Source organism: Notamacropus eugenii, chromosome 5 (assembly GCF_028372415.1).
Source record: "Notamacropus eugenii isolate mMacEug1 chromosome 5, mMacEug1.pri_v2, whole genome shotgun sequence".
Taxonomy (NCBI): domain Eukaryota; kingdom Metazoa; phylum Chordata; class Mammalia; order Diprotodontia; family Macropodidae; genus Notamacropus; species Notamacropus eugenii.
The window spans coordinates 136,968,283-136,985,656 of record NC_092876.1 but is presented as its reverse complement, the minus strand read 5'-3'; the positions used below and the strand labels follow the sequence as shown (position 1 = coordinate 136,985,656).

General features: G+C 42.7%; 1 long non-coding RNA gene across 1 annotated transcript; it reads right to left on the bottom strand.

The window, feature by feature from the left end:
* Nucleotides 1-794: 794 nt before the first annotated feature.
* On the bottom strand, nucleotides 795-17,024 carry LOC140508902 (uncharacterized). Its single transcript, XR_011968521.1, has 3 exons — nucleotides 16,674-17,024; nucleotides 3,011-3,148; nucleotides 795-1,067 (listed from the first exon to the last, which is right to left on the bottom strand). It is a non-coding gene; the product is annotated as an uncharacterized lncRNA (long non-coding RNA).
* Between the last annotated feature and the right edge of the window lie 350 nt (nucleotides 17,025-17,374).

Sequence of the window (17,374 nt, the reverse complement as noted above, 5' to 3'; positions counted from 1 at the left end):
AAGTGCATATGCTATGATATTGATAGCGACACATCCAATAGTAAAATACTGGAAACACCTTGGATACCTATAGGTTGTAAAAGTATAGTAAACATAAAGGAATATCATTGTATTGTAAAAAATGATGGATGCAAGGAATGGAGAGATACTTGGGCACAAATGTATGTAGGGCAAAGTAAGCAGAACCAAGAGAACAATATACAAGGTGGCCACAAGCACATCAGCAAAGATAACACTAAAGAGATAACTAGACTCAGATCAACCCAATGGTCAGTCTTGCCTCCAGAAGACTGATTATAAATCTTAGCTCTCTCCTTGTGCTGAGAGGTGGTAGATTACAGGTGCAGGAAGAGGCACATACTGTCAGAAATGGTGAAGCGGTGAGTTTGTTTTGCTCCACTGTATGTCTGTTGTAAGAGAGCGTTTAAGGGGAAGTTGGGGGAGGTGCCGTTATCCCAGTATCATGCCTTTCTGCATTGCAGGTTTTGATATATTGCAAGTGCGCATAAGAAATTAAATGGGAATTTTTAGGGGAGTTTTATGGAAGCTGAAGACAGCACCCAAAGACCAGTAGACAACATAGAGCCTATGACCAAATACTCAACCCAGATTTTACAGTTAGGTACTGTAAATACCCCATGAAAGACAAAGAAAAAATTCAGATTTCTTCTCTACTAAGAAGGGAGGACCAAAAAAAATATATGCAATGTGTGTGGGGCACTGACCTCCTAACTCCCATGATGTGGAAGGGATAACTTGGGAAATGCTAGCCATATTAAAAAGGATACCACTAAGAATTCTTTCTTGTCACATTGTAAAGGTATAGAATCAGGATGGGGACCCTGATTCCCTGATTCCTGTCTGAGGGTCTCTTTTCCTCGCACCACATCGCAATATCGTGGGAGTCTCGGCTTCTGCCTTCTGGGCACCGTTTCCCCTTTCTTTTCAATTCCTTTATCCTCTAATGCTTTAGGGGAGAGAGTTGGCCACAAATTCTCTTCTTTGGTGGATCCTGTCAGAGCCTTCTCTTGTTCACTTATGAAGGAACAGGCTGGAGACCCCAAAGTCTGGGATGGAGAGAAAGAGCAGGATTTGGCCCCGAAGTCGATGGGGTGGGAGGCCCCGGTGAGTCAGAGGCTGGGCAGACAAAGAGGGTCAGCTTACTAGTACGAGGGCAGGAGAAGATGGCTACAGCGCGAGCCTGAGAAGGGCAGCAGGTTGCTCTCCCGGGCTGCCGTCAAGCCGCAGAGCCCAGAAGCCCACTGTGAGCTGAGTCATTAGCGTTGGTCTCCCCGCATAACCTCCAGCATTGTCTGATTCAAGTGTAATAGCTTGTTTGGTGGATTTTGCCTTCTATAGAAGTCCCCCCAAGAGTGAAGTGCTGCATTCAGCCGAGAGAGCACAGGGCCTTTGTGTGGCTGATGGCCCAGCATCAGCTGAATGTGTTTGGAGTTGGTTATCAAAGCGGAGGATAAATTAGAGCACAGGGCTGAAAAGAGAGGAAGAGGGGGACCTTTCATGAGCAAGGCTGAGCACTTAGGCAGCTGACTCACTCTGCTGGGAAGCCCCAGGGGCTGCTCTCTTGCCTTTTGGCAAGGGGCTAGAGCCGTGCTCCAGGCCTGGCTGCAGCCCGGCTGAGCTGAACCTGAAGGTTTCTGGGGCTAGCACAACCCGGCTCCCGGGAGGGCAGCAGGTTTGGAGGAGAATCGGACCAAACACCGGTGATGCACACGCACTGGGCAGAACAGCATGCAAACCAACAAATACGTTATTTTTGAGTTACCACTGCAGCTATTGTTTGGGTAATAGGACTATAACCCTGGGAAAGGGCATCCCAAAGGCACCCGTGGGTGGAATGGGCGGAATGATTTCATTTTCTCCCAGAGCCCTATTTCGAGGTTTGCACAGAACACCATAACATCTCCCACCCCCATCCCACAGCCCTGCCACATTTCCAGATCTAGAAAGTAATAGGATCTTGAGAGTTGGGCAGTCACCATGGTGCCTTGGAAAGTGTAGGAACTGGGGTCAGATCCACGTGTCAATCCTGACTCGGCCACTCACTCTCAACACCTCCCTGTGTCCCAATTGTCTTACATATGAAATGAGGGCTGGAGTTGGGAGGGAGTGGGGGGTGGTCACTGGATGATCTCCAAAGTTTCTTCTAAATGCTAGAATCCTTTGAAGGGACCTATGAGGAGCACAGCAGGTTGCCTGTCTTTGCTGCTCTCATTGCCCTAAAGCTGGGGGATTTTCCTTTGTAGGATCATAGACTTAAAGCCTGAAGAGACCTTTGAGGTCATGGAGCCCGCCACCTCATTTTATAGAGAGGGAATCTGAGGTATAGAGAGATTGTTAGGCGACTTGTCCAGGGGTCACATGGCATGTCAAGTGTCTGTATCAGGATCTGAACCAGGACCAGATCCGGTGCCTTATTATGTGTGTACATACATACACACCTACATATACACGTAGACACATAGACACTCCCCCTCAAGTGTAAAGAGTCTCACAAGTATAAGAAGAGGCTTGCCATTGTGTGGTTCAAAGGGAACCAGAACAGACGTTTCTAGCCTCTTCTCTCACCCCACCCATCTTTCTCCAAGGGAGACATATTTCTTCTAGGAACAAAGGAGTTGGGGCCAGTGTACTCTGCTTTCCTCATACAGTGGGGGGGATGAGGTTAGGATTATATTGTTTCCTTAAATCTTATTAGTTTAGGGGATGTAATTTAGGAGTTCAATCTAACTTCTAATCATTTTTGTCATCATTATTGGGAGGAAGGGAAATCCCAACCTTTATATTCAAGGCTTGACCTTTTCCCTATCTAATAGCAATTCCACAACGAACACACATAGCAAATAGAAAAAAAGCTCATTTATCCAAATCAGAGCAAAATAGAAATCAGAGAAAGTATGCATAGGAGAATATATACTGGATAATGGGAAATGAAGGAACTGTCCCATTGGGAGCAAGGTAACTGCTCAATTAAGAGAGTCCTAGATCTTACCCAAAGGGGAACTTCCCAAAGTCTCTAGTGAAGTAAGCTGGGAACAGGGACATGACAGAGATTCTGGCTCCTCTCATGTCTTCCCAGAGTCTGTTCCTTCTGCAACCTGAAGTGGAACTGGCCTCTTCCATTTTCTCCCTAGAACCAGAAACACCCCAAATGATTTATTGCTTAAAGATTCCTGAAGAGACTTGAAGCTCGAAGAGCCCCAAAGGGTTCTAGGCTTGAAGTGTTCCAAAGGGGACTGAAGAAGGCTGGAGCTCTCAGGCTTGCTGACAGCTCCCACCCTCACCAACAGCTGGCCCAGCATTCATTTGCATCAATGAGAAGAGTCCCAGACCAATAAACTTTGGGCTGGGGGGGCTATATCTTGCCTCTTGTAGCTACTGCCTCAGGAAGAACACCTTTCCTTTTCCTCCCACACATGTCTTTTTTTAGAAAGACACTGTGGAATAACGTAGAGGTTCCTATTTAGTGGTTAGTGAACTCCTGGGGGTATGCAATTCAAGACAATAGTCTAAGGAGTTAGCATTAAAAGGTCTTTAATGGCACCTTAAGCTGTAAATAATTGCAGAATATTATGAGTAATATATTAAATTACCCTGGGGATTCACAACACATTTGTTGTTGAACACAGATTTGTGCAATACCTCCCTCCGACCCCCAAAACGCAGAAACATTGGACACTGGTAGTAGATAATAAGAATTAGGAAGAATGGGGTTAAAATTGACCTCTGGCACTTAATTGGTTTTGTGAGCTTTGGCAAGGTATTTAATCTCTCATTGCCTTAGGCAATTATATAAAAATTTAAATTGTACTCTATGTTTGTAGAGTTTCTTCATCAAGGATTCCTTCCTTATATCAATAAAATTATGAGTTGGATCTAAAAAAACTTATTTAAATTTAGATAATAAATTATTACAATGTCTATATATAACATAATATAACATAATTAATATATTTTTGATAATAGACTGTGACATACTGTCCTCCTCAACAAAGTTTGGTACCCCCAAAAACCTAATTATCCCACTTTTATCCTCAGAGAACTTAAGTTCAGATCCCAACTCTGCCAATTTATCTTTCTGATCCTGGACAAATCATCTCACCTTTATGAATCTCAGTTTCTTCATTTGTGAAATGGAGGGGTTGGATTAGATGTCCTCTGAGGTTGCTTTCAGCTCTAAATCTGTGCTCCAGTTATCCCATTCACTGCACTACTTCTAGTCCTAGCTAGACTAGCTTCTCTCAGTCTAGGTGGAGCTCCAGGTCAGACTTCTAGCTGACCCCAGAGGCTACCTCAGTGATGATTTTCTTCTGTTTTTATTGCACTGACCTCTTTTTTTTTCTTTTTGTCTCTTTGTTACAAGGGAGGTTAGGTAGAAGGAAAGGAGAATGTTTTGACCTGGAGATGAAAATTTAAGGTAGACATAGTAATTACCTCCAAGCATTTGAGAAAAAGCCATGTTTTGCTTGGCCAAGAAGGCAGAACTAGAAGTGGTGGATACAAGGTAGAGTGAGACATTACAGTTTTCCCTGCACTGGGCAAATCACTTTATTCCTTATTGTTCTAAGAATATAAAGCAGAGAAAATTCTGATCTCCATTGGTGAGAGAGAGTTTCTCAACCTGAAGCCCTCTCATCAATGAAAGTACAGTGCTAGTGAAAGAACATAAAGAAAGAAAAATAAAGAAAAATTCCCCAAGAATTAAAGCTATCCCAAAGTGAAATTGACTGCCCAAGGAGGTAGTAGGTTCCCTCTCATGAAAAGTTTTAAACAGAGGCCGTCTGACCCAAACATCCGTTTAAACAATTCATCAAACATTGATTAAGTCCTTACTAATTACAAGATATGAAGGCAGCTTGGGTAGGGGCTATCATGCTCGGTTCAGAAGACATAGGTTTGAATCCTTCCTCTGACACTAGGAAGTTGCTTCACCTTTATATGTTCTAGACAATGCTCTAGGGTTTTCTAAGGATTCATCTACTAAGTCATAGATCAATTAACAAGAACTTATTAAGCACTTAATACGTACCAGACTGTGTACAGATGCATTGTGATCTGTATTGGTGGGTAAAATTTCCACATTGAGAGTTCCTTATGATGATCAAATCACAGATATTTTACATATTACAAACACAGGTACTGTTCAGTTGTTTTACAGTTCTATCTGATTCTTTGTGACCTCATTTGAGGTTTTCTTGGCAAAGATACAGAATTGGTCTGTCATTTCCTTCTACAGCACCCAGTTTATGGATGAAGAAACAGAGGCAAACAGGGTTAAAGTGACCTGTCCAAGATCACACAGCTAGTAAGTATCTGAGGCTGGATTTGAATTCAGGAAGATGAGTCTTCCTGACTCCAGCCAGAACCAGTGCCCTACCCACTTCACCGTCTAGCTACTTGTATTACACATCGCAGGCAGGATAAAAGAAAAGATAAAAATGAAACAATCCCTCTCTTCAAGCAACTTATACTGTATTACATGTCAGATTTGTTATAGAGGGTAATTTCTGTTACTCAATGAATTAGTTTAGATGACCTTGAAGTAACTTGATAACTAGCTATTTTTTTTTTCTGGATAAAAGATGAAATTGTTTCCCATCTCCCCACAATGGTGTGCTTGAGACATTCTTTGTAGGTTTCACCCCTGAGCTGCTCTGAGGTTCCTTTTGAATCCAAGATTCTTTGGTTTCTCTACTACCTGAGTTGACTTTTGATTGCTTTTGGTAACCAGATAGATGCTAACTCCCCTAGGACATCCAAAGAGGCATCTTTCATTTAGTTATTAACATTTAACACTTTAAAATTAAGTGGCTGTCATTTAATGCCTTTCCTTAGACAATAATACATGTCGTGAGTTATTGGGCTAATCAGCAGAAAGGTTATTCATGGAAGGTAAGTTTGTCTTTTTGCCCACTATGTTGAAAAAGGCTTTTCTTACTTTTTTACCCCTTCCTTGAAGTGCAGTTCATTGAGAGTAACTCAAAATTTGATAGTGAGGATCACAGAAGATAAAATGGACAATTTTGATTAGACAAAATTTAAAAGTTTTTTCAAAAACAAATCCAAAATAGCTAAGATTAGAACGGAAGCAGTTAAGTGGGGGAAAAAATCTTTACAGCAAGTGTCTCTGATAAAGGTCACTCCAAGATACATAAGGAAGTGATTCAAATTTAAGAATAAGAGCTATTCCCCAGTTGATAAATTGCATAGGGATATAAAGAGGCAGTTCTCAAGACTAGAAATCCTAAGCCCTCCATAAGTCATTTGAAAAAATGTCCCAAATTGCCAATAATTAGAAAAAGGCAAGTTAAAGCAACTCTGACATTCTACCTCACACCCATAAGATTGGTAAAAGCTGATGAACAAAGATAAATGATAAGTTGTGGGGGGCTTTGGGGAAACAGGCACATTGGGGCACTTTTGGAAGATCTGTTAATTGGTATAGCCCTTCTGGGAAATAATTTGGAAAATGTTCCAAAGGTTGTGTGTGTTAGTCCTTCATTACTGAAGAAGACCATGCCATCAGAGAAATAATGACATGACTTGCACTTGATTTTGTTTTGAGTGAGGGAGGGCTGTGCAGGTCACCAGCCTCATTTTTCCTCCAGAGCCATCTGAACCCAGTGACCAGATATTCATCAGGATGATGATGATGATGACTAGAGATGACCCAGGATAAGGCAATTGGGGTTAAGTGACTTGCCCAAGCTCACACAGTTAGTGAGTGTCAAGTGTCTGAGGTGAGATTTGAACTCAGGTCCTCCTGACTCCTGCACTGGTGCTCTACCCACTGCACCATCTAGCTGCCCTGTTCCAAAGGTTACTAAACAGTAGATGCCTTTTAACCCAGCAATACCAGTAGGCCAATAACTCAAAGAAATCAAAGAAAGAAGAAAACCTCTGATGCATGCAGAAAATAGTTGTAGCAGCTCTTTTTGTGGTGGCAAAGAATTAGACACCAAAAGGATGCCCAACAGTTTTCAAGATGGCTGAAAAAATACTTGTATACAAATGCAGTGGAACACTATCATGCTATAAGAAATGAAGAGACAGTTTCAGAGAAACCAGGGAAGACTTGCATGAACTGATGTAGAGTGAAGCCAGCAGAACCAGCAGAACAATTAATACTATAATATTAGTATTCTAAAAACAAACAAGGGTGAAAGACTTAAGAACTCTGATCAACTTAATAATCAACCAGGATTCTAGAGAACTGATGAAGAAAAATGCTGATCACCTCATGAGAGAGAGGTAATGGAGTAATAGGAAGAATACAAAATTCATTCTTGCATATGGCCAACATGGGAATTGTTTTGCATGAATATGCTTAAATGATGAGCCCTTCCCTTTCCTTCCTTCTCCTCCTTCCTTCCTTCCTTCCTTCCTTCCTTCCTTCCTTCCTTCCTTCCTTCCTTCCTTCCTTCCTTCCTTCCTTCCTACGTCTATTTCTCTGTCTCTCCATGAGGAAGAAAAAACATGCTTGGTAATTGAAAAATAATTATTAAGAAAATTAACAAAACCCTCATGGTTATGCCTCCACGTACTTCTATTAATTTAGGAAAATCAATAAAAAAAAACATAACTTTTTTCCCGTGGTCACTCACTCCAACAACTGTACAAAGGTCTTATGTAGCAAAGCAGATTTCCCTTTTCATGTGATCACCCCAGGGGAAATTTTGTATCTGAAATTCAAACAATATTTGGATAGAAGGAATTTCTTGTTATGTGGTCAGAAGGGACCGCCAAACGGGAAGAAAGAAAGCCGAAGGAATGATTGAGTGACATTTCCATTTGTTGTTTTGACTTTCTTATCAACAAACTCCACTTTGGGCAGGCTAGAGAACCCTGACTTCCAGGTTTTCACTGGAAATGCCATTCCACTGGAGGAGAAGGAGGTTACTCACTCAAGTGTCCCTGACCCTGGTCTGATCATACTGGTAGAAATAGGAAAAGATGAAAAGAGTCCTCTGGTTCTCTGAGGTGTTTGACCTCCGGGGTAGATAAGTGTTCCTACCATTTATACTTGGAAGGGATCTTAGAAACAATTCAGTGCAATTCCCTCACTTTACAAATTGGGAAACTGAGTCTCGGACAGAAGAAGCAATCCTGGGATCCCACAGATAATAATCATGACTGACATCTATCGAGCTGCATGAGATTTGTAGAGACAGTATAGTATTTTGGGTGGAGAACAGGCCTCAGAGTCAAGAAGTCCTGGGTACAAATTCTGCCTCAGACTCAGGCACTGGCCATCTGACCCTGAGGGAGTCACTTAATGTCTCACTGCCTCAGGCAGTTTTCTAAATGCAGAACACCTGCAAGATCTGCACTGAGAGATTTTCCTTCCTGTGAATTTCCTATACAAAAAAAAAAAAAAAAAAGAAAGAAAGAAAGTTGCTGATCAACTACATTAATGAAATAACACTTTAACATGCACACAGATGTGTACTTACATGTGCATGTGATATGCATGTACATGTGTATGCACATACACGTACATGTTGTGACTGTTTTAGTTGTATCCGATTCTTCATGGCCCTATTTGGGATTTTCTTGGCAGAAATACGGGAGTGGTTTGCCATTTCCTTTTGCAGCTCATTTAACAGATGAGAAAACTGAGGCAAACAAGGTTGAATAACGTGCCCAGGGTTACCCAGCTAGTGTCTGAGGCCAGATTTGAAGTCAGGTCTTCCTGGCATTCTATCCATTGTGCCATTTAGGGGAGATACACACATACACATACCCCTTTCTATGTGTGTATGTATATATGTATACGCATGTATATACACACATATATGAATACATATATTTATGTACATACACAATATACATACATATCCACATACGTACATAGCAGCTAGGTGGTACAGTGGATAGAGTGTTAAGCCTGGAGTCAGGAAGACCTAAGTATGTATGTATGATACATATACACATACACATGCATACATACAAACAATCAGAGTAGTGGATAGAGAGAGAGTTGGCCATAAAGCCAAGAAGGCCAGGATTCACATTCTACCTCTGACACAGACTGCATGATCCTCTCAGTGCTCTGGGAAACTCTATAAGACAGACCTACACAACTTGGCAGCAGGTAGGGGCCAAAATGAAAATAAATTAAACTTCTTCGAGTCACAGATAGGTTTTTAGTTGCTTACTTTCCAAGTAAAGGTATGATTAAACTATTTTGTAAACACATCAATTTTTTTTAAAAAAGGGAAATGTCAATTAATATCAACTAATTACACTTATTACTTAAGATTTTTATTTCTCATGGAATCGCTCCTCTCAGACTAGAGACAAGCTGATGATGATGCGGGTCACGTGACAAACAGGAGTGTGTGGGCAGTGGCAGTTCACCCACTGAGTTACGTGATGGGCACAATGGTGACTGGTGGAAGGCGGGTTAAGGAGGGCGTGGACAAAGTATTCAGGGCATCTTTACTTTCTTTTACATCTTCTATATTTTTCATAGGCTGCCTAAAATCCTCTGGTGGGTTGCAAGGGGTCTATGAGCTGCATGTTGAGCTGGCCTGCTCTAAGATTTTAATACAATAATACAAAGCAATTGCCAGCCTGCATGTGTAGAAGGAGTTTCTTCATAGGGTAGTTCTCTTTACCCAAGAAGTAACAGCTTCTGTGTGTAGTATGTATATATGTATACATGTGCATGTATACATATATATGTGTGCATATGTATACACAAGACACAAAACTGTGCTCATATGCACATATGAAATGAATGTGCACATTTATATATACACATACACATTTACAAGACACACGTATATACATACATGTATATACAGACACATTTGTATGTGTACCTATATACACATAGATACATGAATGTGTGTATGCACATTGATGATGCAATATGTGTAATATATTATACATACATGTGTATATTTATCTCATTCATACACACCGTGTGTGTGTGACAATATTGGGGGAGAAAGTTGGAAAACAAGCCCTTTGGGGTTTTATGACTGAATGAATAGAGCCAGGATAGGGAGATTTCCCTTGGTGAGCCTTGCTCCTCATGGAAGGCTTCAGACCTGCCTTAGAAATGTAGGTTGCACAAGGAAGCATGCCCTAATGCGCCTCAGGGTGCCTGAAGGAGTCCCTAGGGGACAGATGAGGCCAGCGCCCTGGACAACCAGTCAGAACTTGGAGAAGGCCTTGCCCCGGTGCCTGGAGGCTCAGCCTGGACTAAAGCCTCAGGCTCTCAGGGCGGCAGTCTTCCTTGGCCTTCCCCTTGGGCTGCCCCTGCTTCTGCAGAAGCCTCTCTGCACAAAATCATGCAGCTCCCGGAGCTTCTGCATCGTGGATTCAGACAAAAGGAGGCTTGCAGCTGAGGGGGCGAGTCTCATAACAAAATTACCAGCCTGCCGTAAACCAAGCACTCTGCCTCCGCAGAGAGGACTCCAGACAGTCTGCCGAGTGTCAGGCCCAGGCCTGCCTGCACTCAGCAGGGGGTACTGTGGGCAGACAGAGTCAATTACCCAGAAAAGTTCCACTTAACCTCCCCCACTGCTCATAGACCCTGCCTGGGCCCCAGCAGTCCAGACTGCCCTCTGCCAGTGCTCTGAAGGCCTGAGCAGTGGCTGGCTGGCTGCCAACCTTGTCCTAGGTCACACTCAGCACTGTACATGCCAGGGGGTCCAGGCTCCTGCACCATGCAATTGATGGATTCCTTGTTTTTGCCTTTGCACAGTGGCCCTCCACCTCTCAATCTGTTAAGCTCATGGGCTCCTAAGGAACACATCTCAATAGATTGCCTTAGCCATTCTACCTCGCTGGTCCTCCAAGACAGATGGGCATCCCCTGAATTCTTCATGCGTCCTTTATCACCTCTTCTACTATTTAACAATCCTTACTGTTAAGAAATTTGTTGCAATAAAACAAACAAATAACAACCAATTTCTTCCTGTTATACATAGGCAGCAGTACCATATGCAGAACCATCAGTTACAGTAAATGGAGAAATGTTGAAGGCTGTGGATAAGTTCACTTACCTTGGCAGTATACTTTCCAGGGAGGTACACCTAGGTGATGAGGTCAATGCACGCATTGCCAGAGCCAGCTCAGAGTCTGGGAGACTCTGAAAGAATGTATAGGAAAGAAGTCGCATTCAGGCTGCCTACCAAACTGAAGGTCTACAGAGTCGCTGTACTGACTTCTTCGTTGTATGCCAGTGAAAGCTAGATAGTATACCAGTGCCATGCCAGAAAATTAAACCACTCCCATTTGAATTGTCTGAGGAAGATCCTGAAGATTATCTGGCAAGGTAAGGTATTGGATGAGGTTCTCTCTTGAGCTGAATGGCCAAGCATTCAAACTCGACTGCAGAGAGCACAACTCCAATGGTCTGACTGTATTGTTTGAATGCCAAAGTATGAAAGCGCTCACATGGAGATCAGAAGTAATCCAAGGACACTGTCATGGTCTCTCTGAAAAACTTTAGTTTCGGTTGGGAGACACTGGTACGAAACTACCCAGAATGGCATGTCCACGTTAAAGAAGGCTCTGTGCTCCATGAGCAAATCAGAATTGCAGCAGTACAAAGGAAATGTGAGATGTGCAAATTTAGAGACATCTCCCTCCCAGATGTTCAAATGGACTACTCATGTCCAACCTGTGGTAGAGTTTTCTGAGTTCATATTGGTCTGATCAGCCACAATCAGACACACTGTACCTTGACCCAACATCATGATAACATTGATCCTTTTTGACTCCTAAGGACGAACACAGGAACCAGATTAGGAGTGTGGAAGCAAGAGTTCTAAAGGTCTGTGCTCTGTCATTTAATTAAGGCATTATTAATGGAAGGGGATATAATTCCACAATGCCCAAATGAGACAAGAGTGTGTAATACCAATCTCTGATTGGTTAACTCAATGGGTGAGAACATCAGCTTAATGGGTGAGTTCAATCCCAATAGGCCATGTAGTTTCCAAAGATTTTAACCCCAAATCAGATATCCATAAACAATTGCCAATGGTCACAACATCAACTAGACAGGAGGTGCAGATGGCTCCATACCAAATTGCCAACCACTACTGGAGTAACTATTTCACAAACATATCCTATGGATGATGATGAGTCACTGCTGACATTATCATATAGGACAGACAGCACAATCTTATCATATGGAAGGCAGATCTCTGCTGACAGAAGCTTGGGAACTGAGTCCTTCACTGAGATTCTCTCATCTCAGCTCATGGATGACTTACAGCATGGACCCATAGAAGGTTAGAGAAGGGACCTTAGAAATCATCTTGTCCAATCTTTTCATTTTAAAGTCAAGGAAACTGAGGCCCCAGGGCAGCTAGGTGGCACAGTGGATAAAACATCAGGCCTGGAGTCAGGAGGACCTGAGTTCAAATCTAGCTTCAGACACTTACTAGCTATGGGACCCTGGGCAAGTCACTTAATCCTGTTTGCCTCAGTTTCCTCATTTGTCAAATGAGCTGGAGAAGGAAATGGCAAACTACTCTAGCATCTTTGCCAAGAAAACCCCAAATGGGGTCACAGAGAGTTAGACATGACCAAAATAACACAACAACAAGAACAGCCACAAACTGAGACCCAGAAAGGGGATATGACATGACCAGGGCCTCACAGGTAGTAACTTCAGAGATAGCACTTGAATTCAGGCCTCCTTGGTGACCCTGAGGTCAATGCTTTCTATTTTGTTATGCTGCCATCCCTACTTAGGAGAGCCTAGACTTCTCGGGTCCCTTCCATCTCTGAGATTCTTGGATTTTAGCAATACTTATGGGACCAGCTACATCCTAGAAGCAAGGTTCCAGTTATGAGCCCTTAATAAAAACTATATCCCAGAACTGATACATGAAGGAAATAGCACCTGCTAGGGATGATGCCCTGCGAAGGGAAGACCTGTTCATGCCTGTTCCCCTTGGTTTCCTCTGGGGTTTGGGGTGATGACCTGCCAGCCTATCTCCCTTTCCATGGGGGTGGGTTGGTGAGGTGGGACTGATTGATACTATGAGCAGTGACTTCGCCCCAGCAATGTGCTAATTGTGCTAGACAGAGCTGTTTAAATACCACCAGACAGAATATTACTCAAATTAAAATGAGGCCTTAAATGTCATTATTTGTGTCATTATTAATAGCCCCTAATTGTGTTCTCTAATCATCATGAAATTATGTTAGTATTAATATTCACGTCAAAGCTGCCTAGGGAACTTGGAGGATTAAAAAAAAATTATACCATATGTCAATTCCCATGAATGTGAAACGAAATACTGGGTCTTAGTGCTTAACAGCTCTGGCTAGCGATGGCAAGAGAGTTTAGAGATATGGGTCAGTGCCCTGTCCTTTTCTGCTGCTCCTTAAGATTCGTTTGGCTGGCAGGGCCCTCCCCAGGCCACCTTCCTAGCCCCACTATTGCCTTCATGCTCAAAAGCCTGTTTAGCTTGCTATCAGTGAAGGGCAAGTCACATCTGCTCAGCTGCAGGCCCCGCTTTAGAAAACTTTTGACACAGTGGGCTCTGACATCTCTTTTCTTCTCCCTCCTAACTCTCAGAGATTTGTTTCTGTTAAGATAATACAGAAATGCTACCTGCCCTCCCATGATATCTACTCATAACCTGGGAGGGTCACAACTGATGGTGTAAATTCTTCCCCAAAACTTTATGTATTGTAAGGGAGAAAGGGGGGTGCTTATGAGAACTGGGCTCCACTTGGTAGTACACTGGAGGTAGATCAAATTATGCTGAAAAGAGCTAATTGTTAAATTTTGAGTAGAGCATTTATATCTTGGACGTTGGCTAATGCAACATATAAGGGGTTTGATCTATTGTTTTGTTGATTGTCTAGATTTAAGGAAGTGATGGAGAAAATATTCATAATGCATATTAAACTTAAAAGTGTGGTGAGTACATTTCTCCCCTTGAAGAGCTAGTTATTAAACATTTATCAGCACACTCTTGGTCCTACTCCACTGAAAACTGGTTTACCTTACAATTAGGAAAGGACAAACAGTCCTTTTGGAAAATTTTCTTGAGGCGCAGAATTTAAAATTACACTACCTCTCATCCTTTCCAAATGTGAGAAAGAGTGCTGGGTTTAGAATCAGAGGTCCTGGGTTTGAGTTATGATCTATGGCACGTTTTTGTTTTTTTGTTTTTCACATTTCTGTACCTCAGTTTTATAATCTATACATATAGGGTGATGGACGAGATGGTCTCTAGGTTCTCCTTCAGTTCTAATATTCTGTAATTCTATGTTATGTTTGCTGTAGGAAGAGCCTTTTTAGGAAAATATTGCTTGGGTGTGGGGGTCTTGGGAGTAGCCATGCTCATGCTAAGGCTTAAGGTCAAGGATTTGGCTCCCTCTTAGTCACGAAGCAAACATGTAGCCCTCAGACCATGTGTTGTCCATTTCCGAGTCCTTCTTAGGTTGAATCTGGGGCTAAGAGGTAGAATTATGATGCCCCAAGCAATACAGCCAGTAACAGATCCACTCTTCCTAAGAAGAATGGGGAATATGCCATCGGAATGGAAGAAGCACAGGATGTCTGCTGATTCCACATCTACTTTTCTTCCTTGCTGCTTTCTACATGTTCCTTTGGGCTACACCCTCGATATCTCAAGCATCCTCTAATGGAGGTCACATGAACAGAATGTGTCAGACAAATCAGGGGCAACTGCCTCACACTCGCTTCCTGGAGCCCCTGGAATTCTCTGGAACAGAGAATATTCAAATGCCTTCCTTGGTGAAACAGTACTCTTCCAACCTCCTAAATATTATGACTTGAGTTAAATATAACCCAGAACACGAAAATAACTGCACAACACAGGAAGGGGAAATCAGAGGGGGGGTGGTGGTGAGAGAGAGAGACTCTTGAAGGTAAATTCATGATGTCATGCTCAGTGCTCCAGTGACATCAAACCCCAAAATGCAGGGAATAACACCCCTCACCCCAATTCTCTTTTTGACTCTTTTCAGTGTATGCTGGACCCATGGATCCCTCCTGCAAGCTGGGCCAGGCAGAGCTGAACCGAGCTTAGGATGTGTAGAAACAGAGCTTATTTGCTTTTGTGCTGGCGGCAGGAGAGAAAGAATAAGGATTTCTTGGTTAACCAAGGGTGTAGCTGGGGATAGGCGGACTGGATTCCTTATTTGTTTTACTTTTTTTTCCTAAAAAAGGACAATAGCTGGGGACAGGAATAGAATGAAACCAATTGGTCTGTTTGCCCTGTGCCTGAGCCAACAGGCCCACACTGCCCCCAAACCTGAAAACTGGTCATTATTAGTCTTCAGCTTAACCAGAAACTCAGCCTAGTTTCCAGTAGAGTTCAGTGGGAAAGGACGGAAGGGGGAAGTAGGAAGTTTGTATTTACAAAAGTACAATGGTACTGTTGGTAAGACTTTGTTGTCTCTGTACTTTGCAAAAAACAGGACGATGAATCCTCAGTATATAATCTTGTGGTTAAACACTCCATGGACAATAGTTAAGGGGAGAGAAAAAAACCTGAAATCTGGTTCTCTCTGAGTTCTAAAACTGGTGATTACAATTATCACTGGCCTAGGGCTGGATTTGAACCAGTGAATCTATAATAGAAAGTCTGAAACAAGCCCCTTCTTCTAGCTACTGGATCTCTGAGTTACCCAGCAACACACCCACACTGCATCTCTTCTCCCCTACCATTTAGGCAAATTAACACACAGCACAGTCTTCTTCCAAAAGAAGAGGCATATTGGTGTTTTCCTGCCATTAACTAAGTAGCTTTGTAACCTCAGTAATTCACTCTATTTCTCTGGGCTTCAGCATCTCTACAATGCAGTAGCTGGATCAGATAATCTCAAAGCTACTTTGCAGTGCCAAAATTCTACGATAATACCACCTTACATGTTATAGAGTTCATGGTCATTTTTCAAATCACTTTCACATCATTATTTCATTTGATCCCTATAAATCCATCCGTGAGGAAGGCAGGGCAGTTTACACTGTCCCCATTTAACACATCTCAGAGAATTTAAGTTGCTCTATAACTAATAGATGGTCATCCCAGGACTAGGATCTTTGTTCTTCGGAGGCCCTTGTTTGCACAGGTCTCCATTCATTATACAATATTTTGATTCTGCTTTTCTATCTCATGGGACTTTGGAAGAAAACTCAGGTGATTTCAATTGCTGTAAAAACAGCAATTAATGCATCAGTGCTGAAAATTATCATGCAGGAAAAATCTTCCCTCCTTTCTAGTCTTTTTCCAAATGAGTCAGGGACAGGACAGTTATGTGGGTGGAAGGGGGTGGCTAATGGGACTTGTACTTGAGTGTGCTCTTTGTATGTGTGTGGGGAGTGTAAGAACATAAACAGTCATTACTTGAGTTCTATATAGGTTCCTTCTCAAAAGTGAGTTAGCAGTTTGATACAATGGGGAAAGTACTGGCTTTAGAGTCAGATGACCTAGGTTTAAATTCCATCTCTGATGGTTAAGTGTGTAAGCATGGGTGAATCACTTATCCACCTTAATTCTTCATCTGTAATGTGAGGGTCTTGGGACTAGACAGTCTCTGAGGTTCCTTCTACCTTTTGTTCTGTGATCTTAAAAAGATTTCTAAGTAGATAGCTACCCCACCCTCAAAATGAAAAAGCATCACAACAGGTCCAACCAACTCACCTCCATGTCCTTAGCCAAGGGAGTATCCAGGTTGGTAGGGAAGAGTATGGTGAAGGAGAGAAGGCTCCATTTGTATTTCCTGAGACTGCTAGGGCCAGCATCATATGAAATGGTAAGGCCAGTCATTGAGTGCAAGCCACCCTCAGCCTGCATCTGAAGATGCCTTTGCCTTCCACCCATATGCCACCAAGAGGAATAGACTAATGGGAAGGACTCAAAAACATTTTCCCCCACCTCTGGTTCATTCCCATCATCCAACTTCTCCACAATCTACCTTCCCTTCCCCCCAAGCCCCAGTTCTGAGATGACAGAGCTGAATGGTTGTTTAATGTGCTACAGGTGTTGTTGCTAGGCAACCACCCCCACTCTGTCACACAGACTCAGTCAGCCCAAATCACACCCCCTGTAGCACTTAACCCCGTAGCTGCTTAACACAAACACTAATTACCCAGGCACCAAATAGCACATTTATAAGCCATAATTGAGGAACAGGGAGGGTGGATTCTTAGCACCTCGGATCCCTTAACTCACGCTTCTCAGCATGAGTCCTGGGCCAGGCTCTGCTAGCAACAATGCACAGACATGGTGTTTGACAGCAAAGGCCCTCTTCTCTCCTCTTGGTGAACACCTCTCTGGAACATGGACTGGCAGGAAATCTCTAAAGGTCATCCCATGCTTCCCACTGTCTCTGGGCGAGAGAT